The sequence below is a fragment of the Bos mutus genome, chromosome X, assembly GCF_027580195.1.
Source record: "Bos mutus isolate GX-2022 chromosome X, NWIPB_WYAK_1.1, whole genome shotgun sequence".
NCBI lineage: Eukaryota > Metazoa > Chordata > Mammalia > Artiodactyla > Bovidae > Bos > Bos mutus.
The window spans coordinates 45,934,535-45,954,737 of NC_091646.1; positions in this window are offsets into that span (position 1 = coordinate 45,934,535).

Here is a 20,203-nt window from a genome sequence, read left to right on the forward strand (position 1 = left end):
GATAAATAAAATAGACAAACCATTAGCCAGACTCATCAAGAAAAAAAGGGAGAAGAATTAAATCAACAAAATTAGAAATGAAAATGGAAAAATCACAACAGACAGCACAGAAATACAGAGGATCATAAGAGACTACTATCAGTAACTATAAGCCAATAAAATGGACAACTTGGAAGAAATGGACAAATTCTTAGGAAAGTATAACTTTCCAAAACTGAACCAGGAAGAAATATAAAATCTTAATAGACCCATCACAAACATGGAAATCGAAGCTATAACCAGAAATCTTCCAACAAACAAAAGCCAAGGACCAGATGGCTTCACAGGTGAATTCTGTCAAAAATTTAGAGAAGAGTAAGCACCTATCCTACTCAAACTCTTCCAGAAAATTGCAGAGGAAGGTAAACTGCCAAAATCATTCTATAAGGCCACCATCACCCTAATACCAAAACCAGATAAAGATGCCACAAAAAAGAAAACTACAGGCCAATATCACTGATGAACATAGTTGCAAAAACCTTAACAAAATTCTAGCAAACAGAATCAACTACATATTAAAAAGATCATACATCATAGCCAAGTGTGTTTTATCCCAGGGATGCAGGGATTCTTCAGTATTCACGAATCAACCAATGTGATACACCACATTAACAAATTGAAAAATAAAAACCATATGATTATTTCAATAGATGCAGAGAATGTCTATGACAAAATTAAATATTCATTTATGATAAAAACTCTCCAAAAAGCAGGCTTAGAAGGAACATACCTCAATATAACAAAAGACATATATAATAAACCCACAGCAAACATTATCCTCAATGGTGAAAAACTGAAAGCATTTCCCCTAAAGTCAGGAACAAGACAAGGTTGCCCACTCTCACCACTACTATTCAGCATAGTTTTGGAAGTTTTAGCCACAGCAATTAGAGAAGAATAGGAAATAAAAGTAATCCAGATTGGAAAAGAAGCAAAACTCTCTCTGTTTGCAGATGACATGATCCTCTACATAGAAAACCCTGAAGACACAACTAGAAAATTACTAGAGCTAATCAGAATATAGTAAAGTTGCAGGATATAAAATTAACACACAGAAATCCCTTGCATTCCTATACACTAACAATGAGAAAACAGAAAGTGAAATTAAGGAAACACTTCCACTCACCATAGCAATGAAAGGAATAAAATACTTAGGAATAAATCTACCTAAAGAAACAAAAGACCTAAACTAATACAATTATGTAAAGTTTAAAAATAAAATAAAGTTTAAAAAAAAAAAAAGAAAAAAAATGGAGAGGAAGGAAAAAAAAAAAAAGAAACAAAAGACCTATATATAGAAAACTATAAAGCACTGATGAAAGAAATCAAAGAGGACACAAATAAATGGAGAAATATACCATGTTCATGGATTGAAAGAATCAATATTTTGAAAATGAGTATACTACCCAAAGCAATCTATAGATTCAATGCAACCCCTATCAAGGTACCAATGGTATTTTTCAGAGAACTAGCACAAATAATTTCACAGTTTGTATGGAATACAAAAAACCTCAAATAGCCTAAGCAATCTTGAGAAAGAAGAACATAACTGGAGGAATCAACTATCCTGTCTTCAGACTATACTACAAAGCTATAGTCATCAAGACAGTATGGAACTGGCACAAAGACAGAAATATAGATCAATGGAACAAAATAGAAAGCCCAAAGATAAATCCATGCCTCTATGGACACTTTATCTTTGACTAGAAGGCAAGAATATACAATGGAGAAAGGACAATCTCTTTAATAAGTGGTGTTGGGAAAACTGGTCAACCACTTGTAAAAGAATGAAACTCGAACATTTTCTAACACCATACACAAAAGCAAACTCAAAATGGATTAAAGATCTAAATGTAAGACCAGAAACTATAAAAGTCCTTGAGGAAAACAAAGGCAAAACATTCTCTGACTCTCTGACATAAATCACAACAGGATCCTCTATGACCCTCCTCCAAGAGTAATGGAAATAAAAGCAAAAATAAACAAATGGGGCCTAATTAAACTTAAAAGCTTTTGCACAGCAAAGGAAACTATAAGCAAGGTGAAAAGACAGCCTTCAGAATGGGAGAAAATTATACAACACAAAGCAACTGACAAAGAATTCATCTCAAAAATATACAAGCAGCTCCTGCAGCTCAAGTCCAGAAAAATAAATGACCCACTCAAAAAATGGGCCAAACAACTAAACAGACATTTCTCCAAAGAAGACATATAGATGGCTAACAAACACCTGAAAAGATACTTAACATCACTCATTATCAGAGAAATGCAAATCAAAACCACAATGAAGTACCATCTCACGCCAGTCAGAATGGTTGCTATCAAAATGTCTACAAATAATAAATGTTGGAGAGTGTGCAGAGCAAACGGAACCCTCTTACATTGTTGGTGGGAATGCAAACTAGTACAGCCACTATGGAGAACGGTGTGGAGATTCCTTAAAAAACTGGAAATAGAATTGCCATACTACCCAGCAATCCCACTTCTGGGCATACACACCGAGGAAACCAGAATTGAAAAAGACACATGTACCCCAATGTTCATCGCAGTATTGTTTACAATAACCAAGACATGGAAGCAACCTAGATGTCCATTGGCAGATGAATAGATAAGAAAGATGTGGTACATATACACAATGGGATATTACTCAGCTATTTAAAAGAATGCATTTGAATCAGTTCTAATGAAGTGGATGAAACTGGAGCCTATTATACAGAGGGAAATAAGTCAGAAAGTAAAACAGCAATACAGTATATTAACACATATATATGAAATTTAGAAAGTTGGTAACAATGACCCTATATGCGAGACAGCAAAAGATACAGAGATGTAAAGAAGACTTTTGGACTCTCTGGGAAAAGGCGAGATTGGGATGATTTGAGAGAATAGCATTGAATCATGTATATTACCATATGTGAAATAGATCACCAGTCCAGGTTTGATGCATGAGACAGGGTGCTCAGGGCTGGTGCACTGGGATGACCCTGAAGGATGTGATGGGGAGGGAGATGGGAAGGGGTTTAGGATGGGGAACACATGTACACTGATGGCTGATTCATGTCAATCTATGGCAAAACCCACTATGATATTGTAAAGTAATTAGCCTCCAGTTAAAATAATTAAATTAATTTTAAAAAATGAGCCACACTTAGCACACAAAATGCTCTTGATTATTTTTACTATTACAGTGAAATGGTATATTGGCCCTGGGAGTTTGCCATGTAAGCACAAAAGACATACCTACCAGTCTCACAGAAATTAGTGGAGCTCTGGTGATATACACAAATGGCAAAAAGAAGAGCAAAGCATATACAGCTAACTTAAAAATATATAGTATTTTAAAGACAACTCCTATCTTTAAGCTTAAACAATTATGTTCGTTTTGAGAACTACTCATCTAGATTATCTGTGCTATTTCCCCCACTCCATCAAAATCAACATAATGAACAAAAGCATCGTAAAATGTAAAATTTGCTGATTTCAGGATCATTTGACCCAGGGATCCTGGCAAATCCCATTGGAAATCCTAGGGATAGGCAATTCTGATGCAGCCAGGTAGGAAGCAGGCCTTCAAAGCATCCCACCTCTGATCACCTTCCCCACTGATTGGTTGCTGTTATGAAGCTAAATGTGTGTGTGTGTGTGTGTGTGTGTGTGTGTTCACGTGCATGCTCAGTCATGATAGACTCTTTGTGACCCCATGGATTGTAGCCTGCCAGTCTCTTATGTCCATGGGATTTTCCAGGTAAGAATACTGGAATGCATTGCCATTTCCTCCTTCAAGGGATCTTCCTGACCCAGGGATTTGAAGCTGTGTCTCCTGCATTGCAGGTGGATTCTTTACTGCTTGAGCCATTGGGGAAGCCCTTTGAGCTAAATGTTTGTATCACCTTAGGTTTATGTGTTGAAATCTTACTCCCCAATGTGATGGTATTGTTATGGAACTGGTTGGTTGGATCCACTCTGGGGTGCTAGCTTGGGGCAAGACCCCTTGTCTTGGCCAGGGAGTTTCTTTCTCTGATCAGATTTTAGCCACTAATAATGAAACTGATGCTGATACCAGAACAGGACAAGTTTTATTCAATGGGCAAAGAATGGAGAAGCAGGAACATAGTTTTCAAATCAATTTCTCAACCCAGTTCAGGTGGAGATGCCAAATATATGACAGTCAAGGTAATAGGGAGGGAATTGGAAAGAGTGAGAGAAATATTCATGATTTATCTGAAACATGGATATAGCTTGGACACAGAACTGATTCAGCTCTCCTTTTAGGCTCTGTATGGGTTGTTCTGGCTGTTGGCATGGCAACTGTCAATTGTTATGGTGCTGGTGGATGTGTCATTCAGCATGCTAATGAATTAAAATGAGCACATAATGAGGTTCAAGGTTTACTGGAAGTCAAGTATTCCACCATCTTGGGTCTAGTTGGCTCTAACCAGTTCTTGTTTTTTTTCTCTTACAGCTTCCTCCTGAAACTTAGATAAAAGTAATTGGTTTCTATTCAAGGGAGGGGCAAGAGTTTGATTCTGAGGCAACAGTCTTGGTAACCATGTTAGGAGGTGGGGCCTTTGTGAAGTTATTAGGATTAGATGAAGTCATGAGGATGAAACCCTCGAGTATGGGATTAATGCCCCTTTGGGAGTCACAGGACAACTTGCTTCTCCTCTCTGCTCTGTACCATGTGAGAATACAATGAGAAGTTGGTAGTCTGTACCCTGAAAGAAGGTCCTCACCAAAACCCCATCATGCTGGTACCCTGATCTTAGGTGTTCAGCCTCCATAAATGTGAGAAATAAATTTCTGCTGTTTATAGGCCACCCAGTCTATATTAGTAGGTTGGATGCATGCTCAGTTGCTTCAGCTGTGTCTGACTCTTTGAGACCCCATGGACTGTAGCCTGCCAAGCCCCTCTGTCCATGGGATTTTCCAGGAAAGAATACTGTAGTGGGTTGTCATTTCCTCCTCCACGAGATCTTCCCAGCCAAGGATTAAACCTGCATCTCCCATGTCTCCTGCATTGGAAGGCAGATTCTTTACCACTAACCCATCTGGAAAGCCTATAGTACTTGATTATAGCATCCCGAACAGACTAAGACAGCTAGTGGCTAAAATTCCTTAATTAGAAATTCAGGGGTTTTTTTATGCTTTGTAAAAAAAATGTAAATATTTCTGGTGTGGCTAGCACTTAAAAACCTATCTGTCATTTATGAGTAAGTGGAGTGGTTCTCAAACATCAGGGGGTACCAAAATACCCTGATGGTTATGTTACCACCCAGGATGCTTGGCTCCATCCCCAGAGTTTCTGATTCAGTCAGTCTTGGGTGGCATCTGAAAACGTGCATTCATAGCAAGTTCCCAGCAGATGCTGAGGTTGCAGGCATCATCCTTTTCTGAGAACCCCTGGCTTAGTGTAAATGAGGTTATCAGATCATTACCTCAGGGTAGTTTTTGAAAGGTAAAGAGAGAGCAAGGGAGCACAAAAGGAGAAAGAAAGAAAAATGAAGAATAAGAATTGCTCGAAGAAAAGCAGAATTTATATATTTTCTGAAATTTATATATTTATATATATATATTATATATATATATATATATATTTTATATATTTGCCTGAACTAGCAAGCAGAAATCTTTGAAATGCTATGTGTAGTGCAATGTGTAGTTGTGGAACTGGCACAGTGCACTCACCTTGGGAATAGAAAATGCAACTTCCTAAATACAATATTCTTTACACCTTAAAAGGGGAATTTCAATAAATGGGATAAATGCTTATTTAACAGTTTACCAATACAGCATGCTTTTCTAAGTCATTTGCCCTTTAAAAAGTGTGATTGCTTTTTTTTTTTTTTTTGGTCCAACAATAAAAGACTATTTTGTGCTATTTCCCCCATGAGTACTGCTGTTATTACTTAATATTTATTAAGTAGCCACCATAGTGGCTTTATCTTACAGTAGAGGTTTCTCTTCTTTACATTTATGTGCTAAATAGGATTTTCCTCCTGCCCATCAAACTGAAACCATATTAAACAACACAGAACAATTTGAAGTAGACTGGGGTATAGGAATCAATGTTCACATTTCTGTATTTAGAAAAGCTGAGAACAACAAACCAAACATTTCCTCCTTTCAGTTTGAGCCTAATGTATCTATTAGGAATGCAGTTGCAAATGCATCCAATCAATTAAACAGGTCACACACTGATGAGTCTTAAGATTTATTGGTTAGAAGTGAAATATAGGAACATATCGTGTCAAAGGAAGTAGAAGCCATAGTTTAAAGGAAGATAAATTAGATCTTGAAGGTAATAATCTGCAGAAAAGTTATTTTAAAGAGACACTGTACATGTTGGATCAGATAACTTGAAGAAAACAAGAATAACAGTGCTAAAGGGTGAAGCTGAGAATTTAAAGACTACAGAAAATTTAATTAAAAAAGAGTCATGCTTTATAATGCAGATTAGGAAGATGCAAGGAAAGAACTCACAATCCTTATCTCTGGTATTTGGAAAAAGAAAAAAAAAATCTTTCATGATAAGACATGATAATTCTAGCAGTCTCAAAATAATTCATCATCTCTAGTTCAAATATTGTAAAATGAATCACAACACAAAATGTGTTCTCAGACACATTGAACTTATTTTCTGACTCTTTGTGACCCCTTGGAATTCTCCAGGCTAGAATACTGGAGTGCATAGCCTTTCCCTTCTCCAGAGGATCATCCCAAGCCAGGGATGTCAAACCCAGGTCTCCATTATTGCAGGCGTCTTCTTTACCAGCCGAGCCACAAGGGAAGCTCAAGAATACTGAAGTGGATATCCTATCCCTTCTCCAGCGGATCTTCCCAACCCAGGAATCGAACTGGGGTCTCCTGCATTGCAGGCAGATTCTTTACCAACTGAGCTATCAGGGAAGGCCTCTTCTCAGATCACTCTCTACTAAATGATTGAAGGAAAATTATGGAAGAGACTAAGACAGAGAATCACCACATAGAACAAGATGGAGAATACATCCATTAGGTTCTGTTATGGGTTGAATTGTGCCCCTCCCCCCACAAAGATAGGTGGAAGTCCTAACCTTTAGTGCTTTAGATCATGACCTTATTTGGAAATAGTTTTGCTGCAGATGTAATTATTTAAGATGAGGCCATATTGGTTTAGGATAGGTATTTAATCCATATAACTGATGTCCTTAGAAGAGATACAGATACCCAAGGAGAAGCCTTGCAAAGACACAGATAGAGATCGGAGTGATGAATCTACAAGGCCAGGAATCCCAAGAACTGACCACCATCACAAGAAGCTAGCAGAGAGGCACATAACAGCTTTTGCCTCAGAGCCCTCAGGAGAAAGTATTCCTGCTGACACCTTGATTTTGTACTTCTAGCCTCCAGAACTTTGAGGGAATAGATTTCCTTGAGGGAATAAACTGTGCTAAATCACCAGGGTTTGTGGTACTATGTCACAGCAGCCCTAAGAAACTAATACATTTTCTTTCTCAAAATTTTTCATGTTTCAAGATTTGTTCACAAAGGGCTAAGCCTTACACATTGACTCACATTGCACCACTCAAGCTGGTCAAACCTTTAATAAATATAAAAATCATGGATAAATTAGATGGATATTTATTAGAATTATTCCCAGGAATGTATATGTAGTAGTGTAATAATAGTTTATGAACATTCTAGTGCATATTCTACAAATAGAAATGAAAAAGGAGAAAAAGTTGAAATAAAAATGCCTGAAAATATTCTGTATTTTATTTTTAATGGTGCAAAAAGGCCTTTCGTTCTCACTCATCTCTATCTTTAGTCACCAAGTTATGTCTGACTCTTGCCATCCCATGGACTGCAGCCTGCCAGGCTCCTCTGTTCATTGGATTCTCCAGGCAAGAATACTGGAATGGGTTGCTATTTCCTTCTACAAATATTATATAAAAGTATATTTTAGTAAGATTAATCTACTGAAGACTGGATGATGTTCATAACTTTAAATTCTTGGTTTAATAGTTTGTGATACAATGACTTAATGGCTTGATTCTAAATTCAGTATGTTTCCATAGTCGAAAAGATACTTCACAAAAGTATATAGATGTGAATGAAAGGAGTGTACTGTTGGATGCATTTGCTAAATACTGATGCTCAATAGTGAGTTCCAAGCACCAATTTTGTAATAGTTTTTGGGTTAAATTAGCTGTTTTTGTTTTTAATCATTTGGAAGTAAATTGCAGACTTCATAGTGATTTGCTTTTATATATTCAACTTACATCTACTGAGTATAATGGCATCCTCTTTCATAATCACTCTACTATCACACCTAAGAAAATGGCAGTAATTCTCTAGTATCACCTAACACATATTTCATATTAAAATTTCCTCAATTGCCCCAACAAATGTCTTTTATAGCCTTTTTTTTTTTGAACAGATGTGCAATCTAAGTTCATGTATTACAATTTTTGTGTTACTTTAGCCTCTTTTAGGAAAGAGTACATCTCCCTCATCTTGTGTATTCACATTTTTAAGAAACCAGGAGTGTCGTCCTGTACAATGTCCTGTATTCTGGATTTATCTGATTGTTTCCTCCTGGCATTATTTAACTGCAAAAATCTCATGTATTCCTTGTACAATACAGTAAGGTCTATAGAGGCTTGGTTATATTAAGATGAAATACTTCAATAGCAGTATCCCAGATGGCACCTGTAGTAAAGAATCTGCCTGCCAGTGCAGGAGAGGTAAGAGACATGGGTTTGATCCTTGGTCAAGAAGATCCCCTGGAGGAGGGCATGGCAACCCATTCCAGTATTCTTGCCTTGAGAATCCCATGGAAAGAGGAGCCTGGAAGGCTACAGTCCATAGGATCACAAAGAGTCAGACATGACTGAAGTGATTTAGCATAAATGCGTGCACTTTAGCAGAATATTTCAAAGGTGATATTGTTTAATTCAGTTTTCATCATCTTGGTCTGTTCATTTAGGTCTGGCTGTAAATTAAAAGATGCTTACTTCTTGGAAGAAAAGTTATGACCAACCTAGATAGCATATTGAAAAGCAGAGACATTACTTTGCCAACAAAGGTCCGTCTAGTCAAGGCTATGGTTTTTCCAGTAGCCACGTATGGATATGAGAGTTGGACTGTGAAGAAGGCTGAGCGCCAAAGAATTGATGCTTTTGAACTGTGGTGTTGGAGAAGACTCTTGAGAGTCCCTTGGACTGCAAGGAGATCCAACCAGTCCATTCTGAAGGAGATCATCCCTGGGATTTCTTTAGAAGGAATGATGCTAAAGCTGAAACTCCAGTACTTTGGCTACCTCATATGAAGAATTGAGTTGACCCTTTGGAAAAGACTCTGATGCTGGGGGGGATTGGGGTCAGGAGAAGAAGGGGACGGCAGAGGATGAGATGGCTGGATGGCATCACTGACTCGATGGACATGAGTTTGGGTGGACTCGGGGAGTTGGTGATGGACAGGGAGGCCTGGCGTGCTGCGATTCATGGGGTCGCAAAGAGTTGGACATGACTGAGTGACTGAACTGAACTGTACCTATACTAGAAACACTAAGTTTGATCACTTGTAGAAGGTAAAGAACCTCTATGCAATGAGGGAGACTCAGGTTCAATTCCTGGGTCAGGAAGATGCCCTGGATAAGGGAATGGGTACTCACTCCAGTGTTCTTGCCTGGAGAATTCCATGGACAGAGGAGCCTGGCAGGCTACAGTCAATGGAATCGCAAAGAGTCAGACATTACTGATCAACTAAACCTTTCACGCTTCTCGCTTTCATTTTAAGGCAATCCCCACTTACAGTACCCTCCACTGTAAAGGTCTTTTCCCCTAGGTGCACTTCCACATAGTGAATATTCTTCTCTACAGTAATCTTTTACCTAATTGCTTTAACATTCATCAGTGATCCTTGCCTTGACCCATTTTTACTTTGGAGATAAGTGAAGTGAGTGAAAGTAGCTCAGTCGTGTCTGACTCTTTGCAAGCCCATGGACTATAGAGTTCATGGAATTCTCCAGGCTAGAGTACTGGAGTGGGTAGCCTTCCCCTTTTCCAGGGGGTCTTTCCAACCTAGGAATCGAACCAGGGTCTCCCACATTGAAGGCAGATTCTTTACCAGTTGAGCCACACGGGATGGTTGCTACTGCTGCTGCTAGGTCACTTCAGTTGTGTCCAACTCTGTGCGACCCCATAGACAGCAGCTTACTAGGCTCCTGTGTCCCTGGGATTCTCCAGGCAAGAATACTGGAGTGGGTTGCCATTTACCTCTCCAGTGCATGAAAGTGAAAAGTGAAAGTGAAGTCGCTCAATCGTGTCCGACTCTTAGCAACCCCATGGACTGCAGCCTACCAGGCTCCTCCGTCCATGGGATTTTCGAGGCAAGAGTACTGGAGTGGGGTGCCATTGCCCTCTCTGCCAGGGAAGGTTACAACATAGTAATTTTCTAAATCCATTATTCATTTTACATTTAATTTGTTAACTAACATTCTGTAAAGAAGAGCTCTCTTTTTATTCACCTTTTTTCTTTTACAGAGAGAGTAAATATCACTATGGACAAATAGGTTTTAATTTATTTAGTGTGGTACAGTTAATTATAGTTATTATTCTTTTGAATTATCAAAGTGTTTCAAATATGGCCAGTAGAAGCTTCTTCCAGCTGAATCTGTATTCTTCTAGGGTGACATGTCCCTGTTAATCTTTGAGTAACTTCTTGTTCTTTTTGGCACAAGCTGTCGCAGTCTTACCCTGCCTGGGACCTGGAATCACCATTTCTCAAAGAAGCTTTGGTTCCTTTGATTAGGAAATTGAATTTAGGACTTTTCTATGTGTGTTAATGCTTCCAGAATGTCATTGCTTCTAGGACCATCTGTGTCAGAGCTAGGAGAAATACTTTTTAAAATTACAAGTTCATACTGATATTTTCAGTTAATTTTATTTTTAAAAAGTTTTAATTGTGATAAGAAAAAACACATAGTATAAAATTTACTATTTTATATAGCAGAGAGAGAAGTAAAATGGCAGCTTCCAGGCTCCAGGTGCCATTAGGCCTCTAACTCTGTCAGATCAGACACCTGTCATTGCCAATACTTCAAATGAACAAATGAGCCTCTCCCACATAAGTTTTGGGCCCCTTGGATAGGGCTTAGCCCTGGGCCTTGGAGCTGAGCACAGTGACCTCCTGTAAACTAGCAAAAAAATTAAAGACAAACATATTCTAGGAAAGAATTCAGAATGAAACAATGGAAAATATTCTCTGTCAGGTGTCCCTTTGGATGGCAGAATAGAAGGACATGTGGCCATCTTTTCTTACAAGAACACTAAAATCTCAACTGACTGCTGAAAACCATTGATAAGAGAATGTTGGATCCCACCAACAAAAGATACCACACAACCAAGGGCAATGGAGAAGCCCCAGCAAGATGGTAGGAGGGAAGCAACCGTGTTTAGAATAAAACCTCATACCCACCAGAAATGGTGCAAACAAAACCTTGTGTGCACAGGACCCAGAGAAAGGAGCAGTGATCCTCCACAAGAGACTGAGCCAGACCTGCCTTTAGTGTTAGAGTGTCTTCTGCAGAGGCAAGGGCCAGCAGTGGTCTGCCACGGGGACAGGGGCTCTGGCTGCAGCAGATTTGGGAGGCGTAGCATGTGGCATAAATCCTCTTATAAGAGGTTGCCATTAGCCCCACTATAGAGCTGCAGAGCAGATGACCCACAAACTGGAGAACAATTATACCAAAGAGCTTTTGCACTGCTGTGAAAGTTCTAGGTCCCACAACAGATTTCCCAACCTGGGCATCCAGCAAGGGACTAAGATCTTCCAGGGAATTTGACTTTGAAGTCCAGTGTCAGGAGCCACATTAGGCATTACTGACAAAATGGAAGCACGGCCCCAGACCCCTCTCCTCATTCCCCAGGCACGGACCTGGGATGAAGGAGTTAGCTCTTGTGATTCTGACTTGTTTCTTCCTTTCTTCAGTTGAGTTGGCTGGAAAGAATGTTAAGGTGCTTATTATTCTTGAGAGAAGGGTGAGAAAGCACAAAGCCTTCTGCAGTTGTGCCAAGAAAATAATCTATAAAGTAACCATTGACATTTGCTCAAGGATTTTTACAAAGAATGTCCCAGGATGAGCACGTAGTCTGCAGCTTGAGGCAATGGGAAGGATTGCTATCTGAGACCCGTTTGTGAGGGATATGTTTATGGCAAAGGAAGTTTGCTGAGCTTAGGGTTTAGGAATAATTAAGAATAGCCAGAAGTCCTTTTTTTGGAGAAGGCAATGGCACCCCACTCCAGCACTCTTGCCTGGAAAATCCCATGGATGGAGAAGCCTGGTGGGCTACAGTCCATGGGGTCGTGAAGAGTTGGACACAAGTGAGTGACTTCGCTTTCACTTTTCACTTTCATGCATTGAAGAAGGAAATGGCCACCCACTCCAGTGTTCTTGCCTGGAGAATCCCAGGGACGGGGGAGCCTGATGGGCTGCCATCTGTGGGGTCGCACAGAGTCGGACACGATTGAAGCGACTTAGCAGCAGCAGCAGCAGAAGCCTTTTTAGGAGATAGTGAGTTTAAGATACCAGGGGCAAGCAGGATTTAGAAAGATAAGAAATAAACTGAGGAATGTGGTATGCAGCCCAGACATAAGCATGAGTTACAATGTAATCACAAGTAAACACGATTCTGAGAGAATCGTTAAAGCAGGAACTCTGTTTGAAGGGCAACAATGAGACAAGAATCTGGGTGAGGGGGAACTGAAAATGTCAAACCTCTGACCTAATGCTTTTGAAAAAGTACAAAAGAGAATCTGATGCTTGAAATAAACATGTAGTCCCGTACCTCAAGTCAGAGGCTATATCATTTGCTACCAACACCGCTCATCCCTTCAGGCTGATCCCCTGGCTGCTGGAGCTGGACTCCGGCAGTACAGTGGGATTTGATTAGAAAAATTCCACAGGACTAGGGAAACAGACTTTTGAAGGGCACAATAGAACCTTGTGCACACCAGGATCCAGGAGAAAGGAGCAGTGACCCCACAAGAGACTGAGCAGACTTCCCTGTGAGTGTCCTGGAGTCTCCAGTGGAGGCATGGGTTGACACCGGTCTGCTGTGGAGTCAGGGGCACTGGCTACAATAGTCCTTGGAGCCACAGGTGCTCGCATAAGTCCTTTTGAAGGAGGCCGTCATTACCACCTTTACTCCTACCATAGTTTGGCATAAGGCCAAACTATAGGGAGGGAACACAGCCCCACCCATAAGCAGAAAATTGGACTAAAGATTTACTTAGTGTGGCTTTGTCCACCAGAGCAAGACCCAGTTTCCCCCAAAGCCAGTCCCTCCCATCAGGAAGCTTCCACAAACCTCTTATCCTCACCCATCAGAGGACAGACAGAGTGAGAACCACAATCACAGAAAACTAACCAAATGGATCACATAGATCACAGTCTTATCTAGCTCAGTGAAATTATGAGCCATGCCATGTAGGGCCATCCAAGATGGACAGATCATGTTGGAGAGTTCTTACAAAATGTGGTCCACTGGAGAAGTGAATTGCAAACCACTTCCATATTCTTGCCCTGAGAACTCCATGAACAGTATGACAGGGCAAAAAGATATGACACTGAAAGATAAACTCCCCAGATTGGTAGGTGCCCAATATGCTTTTTGAGAAGAGAAATAGCTTCAGAAGGAATGAAGAGGCCGAGCCAAAGTGAAAACAATGCCCAGTTGTGGATGTGTCTGGTGGTGAAAGTAAAGTCCAGTGCTGTAAAGAACAATATTGCATAGGAAACTGGAATATTGGTCCATGAATCAAGGTAATTTGAAAGTGGTAGACAGGAGATGGTAAGAGTGAAAATTAACATTTTAGGAGTCAGTGAACTAAAATGGATAGGAATGGATGAATTTAATTCAGATGACCATTATATTTACTACCATGGACAAGAATACCTTAAAAGAAATGGAGTAGCCCTCACAGTCAATAAGACTTTGAAATGCAGTACATGGGTGCAGTCCAAAAAAAAAAAAGACAGAATGATCTCTGTTAGTTTCTAAGGCAAACAAGTCAATATCACAGTAATCCAAGCCTATGCCCAACCTCTAATGCTAAAGAAGCTGAAGCTGAGTAGTTCAATAAAGACCTACAAGACCTTCTAGAACTAACACCAAGAAAAAGATGCCCTTTTCATCATAGGGGACTGGAATGCAAAAGTAGGAAGTCAAGAGATACCTGGGGTAGCAGGCAAGTTTAGCCTTGGAGTACAAAATGAAGCAGGGCAAAGCCTAACAGAGTTTTGCCAAGAGAATCCACTGGTCATAGCAAATACCCTCTTCCAACAATGCAAGAGATGACTGTACACATGAACATCACCAGATGGTCAATACCACAATCAGATTGGTTATATCTTTTGCAGCCAAAGATGGAGAATCTCTATATAGTCAACAAAAACAAGACCTGGAGCTGACTGTGGCTCAGATCATGAACATCTTATTGCCAAATTCAGATTTAAATTGAAGAAAGTAGGGAAAACCACTAGGCCATTCAGGTATGACCTAAATCAAATCCTTTATGATTATACAGTGGAAGTGACAAATAGATTCAAAGGATTAGATCTGGTAGACAGAGATAAGAAGAACTTAATAGAAGCTTTTTAAAATAGGAAATGCAGATGGCCAACAGGTACATGAAAAGATGCTCAATATCACTAATCATCAGGGAAATGCAAATCAAAACTAAAATGATATACCACCTCATGCCTGTCAAAATAACTATCATCATAAAGAACACAAGTAACAAATGTTTGTGAGAATGTGGAGAAAAGGGAACCTTCCTACACTGTTGGTGGGACTATAAATTGGTGCAGCCAATGTGGAAAACAGTATGTAGGCTTCTCAAAAAACTAAAAATAGAACTAACATATGGCCCAGGATTCTACTCCTAGGGATATATCCAAAAAAGAAAAACAAAAAAACACTAATTCAAAAAAATACATACACCTAATGTTCATAGCAACATTATTTATAATTGACAAGATATGGAAGCAGCCTAAGTTTCCATCAATGGATAAAGCAAATGTGGTACACACACACATACACACACACACACACACAATGGAATACTTCAGCCATTTAAAAAAGATAATGAAATATTGCCATTTGCAGCAATGTGGATGAACTTGGAGGACATTATGATAAATCAAATAAGTCAGACAAAGACAAATACTTATATATGGACTCTTAAAAACATAACAAAAAGAAGCTGATCCATAGATATAAATAAGAAACTAGTGATTACCACAATTGAGGGTGGGAGGGGCAAAACAGAGGTGAGAGAGTGGCAGGTACAAATTACTAGATGTAAGATAGGCTCAAGGATATATTGCACAACACAGGAAATATAGCCAATACCTTGTAATAACTATAAATGGAAAGTAACCTTTAAAATTATATGAATATAATATACCAATGCAAACACAGCACAACAGAACAGTGCATTCATAAATGGGTACAAGGGTAAATTTTACTGTTTCTCTTGTTGTTCAGTTGCTCAGTTTTATGAACTGCAGCATGCCAGGCTTCCCTGTCCTTCATGATCTCCTGGAGCTTGCTCAAACTCATGTTCACTGAAGTCAGTGATGCCATCCAACCATCTCGTGCTCTGTCATCCCCTTCGCCTCCTGCCTTCAACTTTTCCCAGCATCAGGGTCTTTTCTAATGAGTCTCTTCACATTAGGTGGCCAAAGTATAGGAGCTTCAGCTTCAGCATCAGTCCTTCCGATGAATATTCAGGACTGGTTTCCTTTAGGATTAACTGGTTTGATTTCCTCACAGTCCAAGGGACCCTCAAGAGTCTTCTCCAACAGCACAGTACAAAAGCATCACTTCTTTGATGCTCACCCTTCTTTATGTCCCAACTCTCACATCCATACATGACTACTGGAAAAACCGGAGCTTTGACTACACAGACCTTTGTTGGCAAAGTAATATCTCTGTTTTTTAATATGCTATCGAGGTTTGTCATAGCTTTTCTTCCAAGGAGCCAAGGTCTTTTAATTTCATGGTTTCAGTTACCATCTGCAGTGATTTTGGAGCCCCAGAAAACAAAATCTGTTACTTGTTTCCAATGTTTCCTCATCTGTTTCCCATGAAGTGATCGGACTGGATGCCATGATCTTTGTTTTCTGAATGTTGACCTTTAGGCCAACTTTTTCACTCTCCTCTTTCACTTTCATCAAGAAGCTGTTTAGTTCCTCTTTGTTCTCTGCCATAAGGGTGGTGTCATCTGTGTATCTGAGGTTATTGTTAGTTCTCCCGGCAATCTTGATTCCAGCTTGTGCTTCACCCAGCCTAGCATTTCACATGATGAACTCTGCATATAAGTTAAATAATCAGAGTGATAGAATACAGCCTTGATGTACTCCTTTCCCAATTTTGAACCAGTTCATTGTTCCATGTCTGTTTCTAACTGTTGCTTCTTGACCTGCATACAGATTTTGGAGGAGGCAGGTAAAGTGGTCTGGTATTCCTATCTCTTTAAGAATTTTCCACAGTTTGTTGTGATCCACACAGTCAAAGGCTTTAGAGTAGTCAATGAAGCAGAAGTAGATGTTTTTCTGAAATTCTCTTGCTTTTTTTTATGATCCAGTGTTTGCTGGCAATTTGATCTCTGGTACCAATGCTTTTTCCAAATCCAGCTTGAACATCTGTTATTAATTGGGTTAAGTACTGTACTTGACATTCTATATCCATTGAACTTTTCTCTATCGTTCCTTATTTACAATCCCAGACAATCATCATTCTACACTCTATTTCTGTGATTTTTGATTATTCTAGATATCTCTTGTAAGTGGAATCATAGAGTATTTTTCTCTTTGTGTGGGACTTATTTTACTCAGTATAATGTCCTCAATTGCTAACATCTGCTGGATCATGGAAAAAGCAAGAGTTCCACAAAAACTTTATTGACTATGCCAAAGCCTTTGACTGTGTGGATCACAATAAACTCTGGAAAATTCTGAAAGAGATGGGAATACCAGACCACCTGACCTGCCTCTTGAGAGACCTGTATGTAGGTCAGGAAGCAACAGTTATAACTGGACCTACAACAACAGACTGATTCCAAATAGGAAAAAGAGTACCTCAAGGCTGTATATTGTCACCCTGCTTATTTAACTTATATGCAGAGTACATCATGAGAAATGCTGGACTGGAAGAAGCACAAGCTGGAATCAAGCTTGCCAGGAGAAATATCAATAACCTCAGATATGCAGATGACACCACCCTTATGGCAGAAAGTGAAGAGGAACTCAAAAGCCTCTTGATGAAAGTGAAAGAGGAGAGTGAAAAAGTTGGCTTAAAGCGCAACATTCAGAAAACGAAGATCATGGCATCTGGTGTCATCACTTCATGGCAAATCGATGGGGAAACAGTGGAAACAGTGTCAGACTTTATTTGTTTTGACTCCAAAATCACTTCAGATAGTGACTGCAGCCATGAAATTAAAAGACGCTTACTCCTTGGAAGGAAAGTTATGACCAACCTAGATAGCACATTCAAAAGCAGAGACATTACTTTGCCAACAAAGGTCCGTCTAGTCAAGGCTATGGTTTTTCCAATAGTCATGTATGGATGTGAGAGTTGGACTGTGAAGAAGGCTGAGTGCTGAAGAATTGATGCATTTGAACCGTGGTGTTGGATAAGACTCTTGAGAGTCCCTTGGACTGCAAGGAGATCCAACCAGTACATCATAAAGGAGATCAGTCTTGGGTGTTCTTTGGAAGGAATGATGCTAACTCTGAAACTCCAGTACTTTGGCCACCTCACGTGAAGAGTTGACCCATTGGAAAAGACTCTGATGCTGGGAGGGATTTGGGGCAGGAGGAGAAGGGGACGACAGAGGATGAGATGGCTGGATGGCATTACTGACTCGATGGCCATGAGTCTGAGTGAACTCCAGGAGTTGGTGATGGACAGGGAAGCCTGGCCTGCTGCAGTTCATGGGGTCACAAGGAGTCGGACATGACTGATCAACTGAACTGAACTGAACTGAATGCCCTCAAGGATAATCCATCATCTAGCATGAGACAAGATTCCCTTCCTTTTAAGGAAGTAATATCCCATTGTATGAATACACCTCATTTCCCTTTATTTACTTATGTATTGATGGACATTTGGGTTGCTTTCACATCTTGGCTACTGTGAATAATGCTGCACTGAATACAGGTGTGATATTATGCTTTTAATTCTGTTAGCTATAGACCCAATAAGTGGAATTGCTTGATCTTATTGAATTTCTATTTTTAGTTTTTTGCAGACCCTCCATACTATATTCCGTATCAGTTTTCAATTCATTTTTTTTAAAAAATTAGAGTTTTCTGATTCATCCCTTTTTATTAACTCTGAAAATATTATATTATTATATTACAAAATATATGGGGCTTCCCTGATGGCTCAGTGGTAAAGACTTTGGCTACAATGCAGGAGATGCAGGAAACACGGGTTCAAACACTGCTTCAGGAGGATCTCCTGGATGAAAAATGGCAACCCATTCCAGTTTTCTTGCCTGAAAAATCCCATGAACAGAGGAGCCTGGTGGGCTAGAGTTCAAAGAGTATCAAAGAGTTGGACATGACTAAGCAACTGAACACACAGAAAACTATATATACATACATGTATATTTATTTACTTTATCCTATGACATAGGTTGATCAGTTTCAAATATAATCAATATTACTAACAACAAGAAACCTACTGAGCTTTCTTTGCAGTTCTTTTTGTCTTTGAAATATATCTAATTAAGGATGTACAGAGTATTATGTCAAAAAATACAATCATAGTCCAAAAGTCAACAATATGTAAAAAGATAAACTCAAGGAGGAGACTTGCTTGTTCTCCACTTCTTTCTTCCATTTTTATTAGTTTAAGATATGTTTCTATTTAGACTTTCCATCTTTCTTATATTTTTTAAAATATGAATTTTTCCTATTGTGTTTTCAAATTTGCAAGGATTTGATATATGTGTATTATTTGCTTTTACAGGTGACATTCATAGTTTCAGTTATAAAGTCACATAAAGTTGGAGACACTTCCAAATATTTCTTTTTTAAGATTTTCTCTCCATAGTGTGAATTTCTTTTGAAAATCATACATCCTTTGCATTACTGTTAAAATATCACTCTTTTGACGGTGTTGATGGAGTGTTCATTGTTTTTAAGTACATTCTAGGTAGCACATTACCGAAAATCTTTTGTCATCAGAATGAGGTCAGCACACTTGGAACACTTATCTTTTAGTAAAAGGAAAATGTCTAATGCATCTTTAAGTTTCACAATTCCTTAAGTACCTTGTCACAGGATAATCAAAGAACCTCTACAATGGAAAATAGTTTCTGGGTCACTCATCAAACCTATACTGAAGAGATTCTATTTAATGTTTTTGCAAAATTAACTATATTGATGACATCCTGTAAATTATAAGCAAATTATTTTTCTTCTCATACCTTAAGCGATCATTCTACACACTGAAATTTGGGGACCACTGTTAGTTAGAAAAGCCAATGACTGTTCATTCCGAACCAGAGATCCTAGCAATGTCCCTAGAAATAGTCTAGATGGTCTTTTTCTCTTGGAAACTTTTTCACGGTCTACTTTTCTAAGTCTCTATATCTTGATAGTCACATCTTTGTATTTTATTTGTAACAGATGTGTATTTGTATTTTATGTGTAACAGATCAATTTCCATTTATCGTTTCAAGGGCATCGCATAGAGTTTCTGAATATCTACCTGGAGAAGCTCTATACAGTCAGCAAACCAAAGACCTGGAGCTGACTGTGCCTCAGATCCTGAGTTCCTTATTGCAAAATTCAGACTGAAATTGAAGAAAGTAGGGAAAACCACTAAGCCATTCAGGTATGATCTAAATCAAATCCCTTATGATTAAACAGTGGAAGTGACAAATAGATTTAAGGGATTGGATCTGGTAGACCAAATGCCTGAATAAGTATGGACAGAAGTTCATAACATTGTACAGGAGGTGGTGACCAAAATCATACCAAAGAAAAAGAAATGCAAGAAGGCAAAGTGGTTGTCTGAGGAGGCTTTACAAATAACTGAAAAAAGAAAAGAAGCAAAAGGCAAAGCAGAAAAGGAAAGATATATCCATGTGAATGCATTGTTCC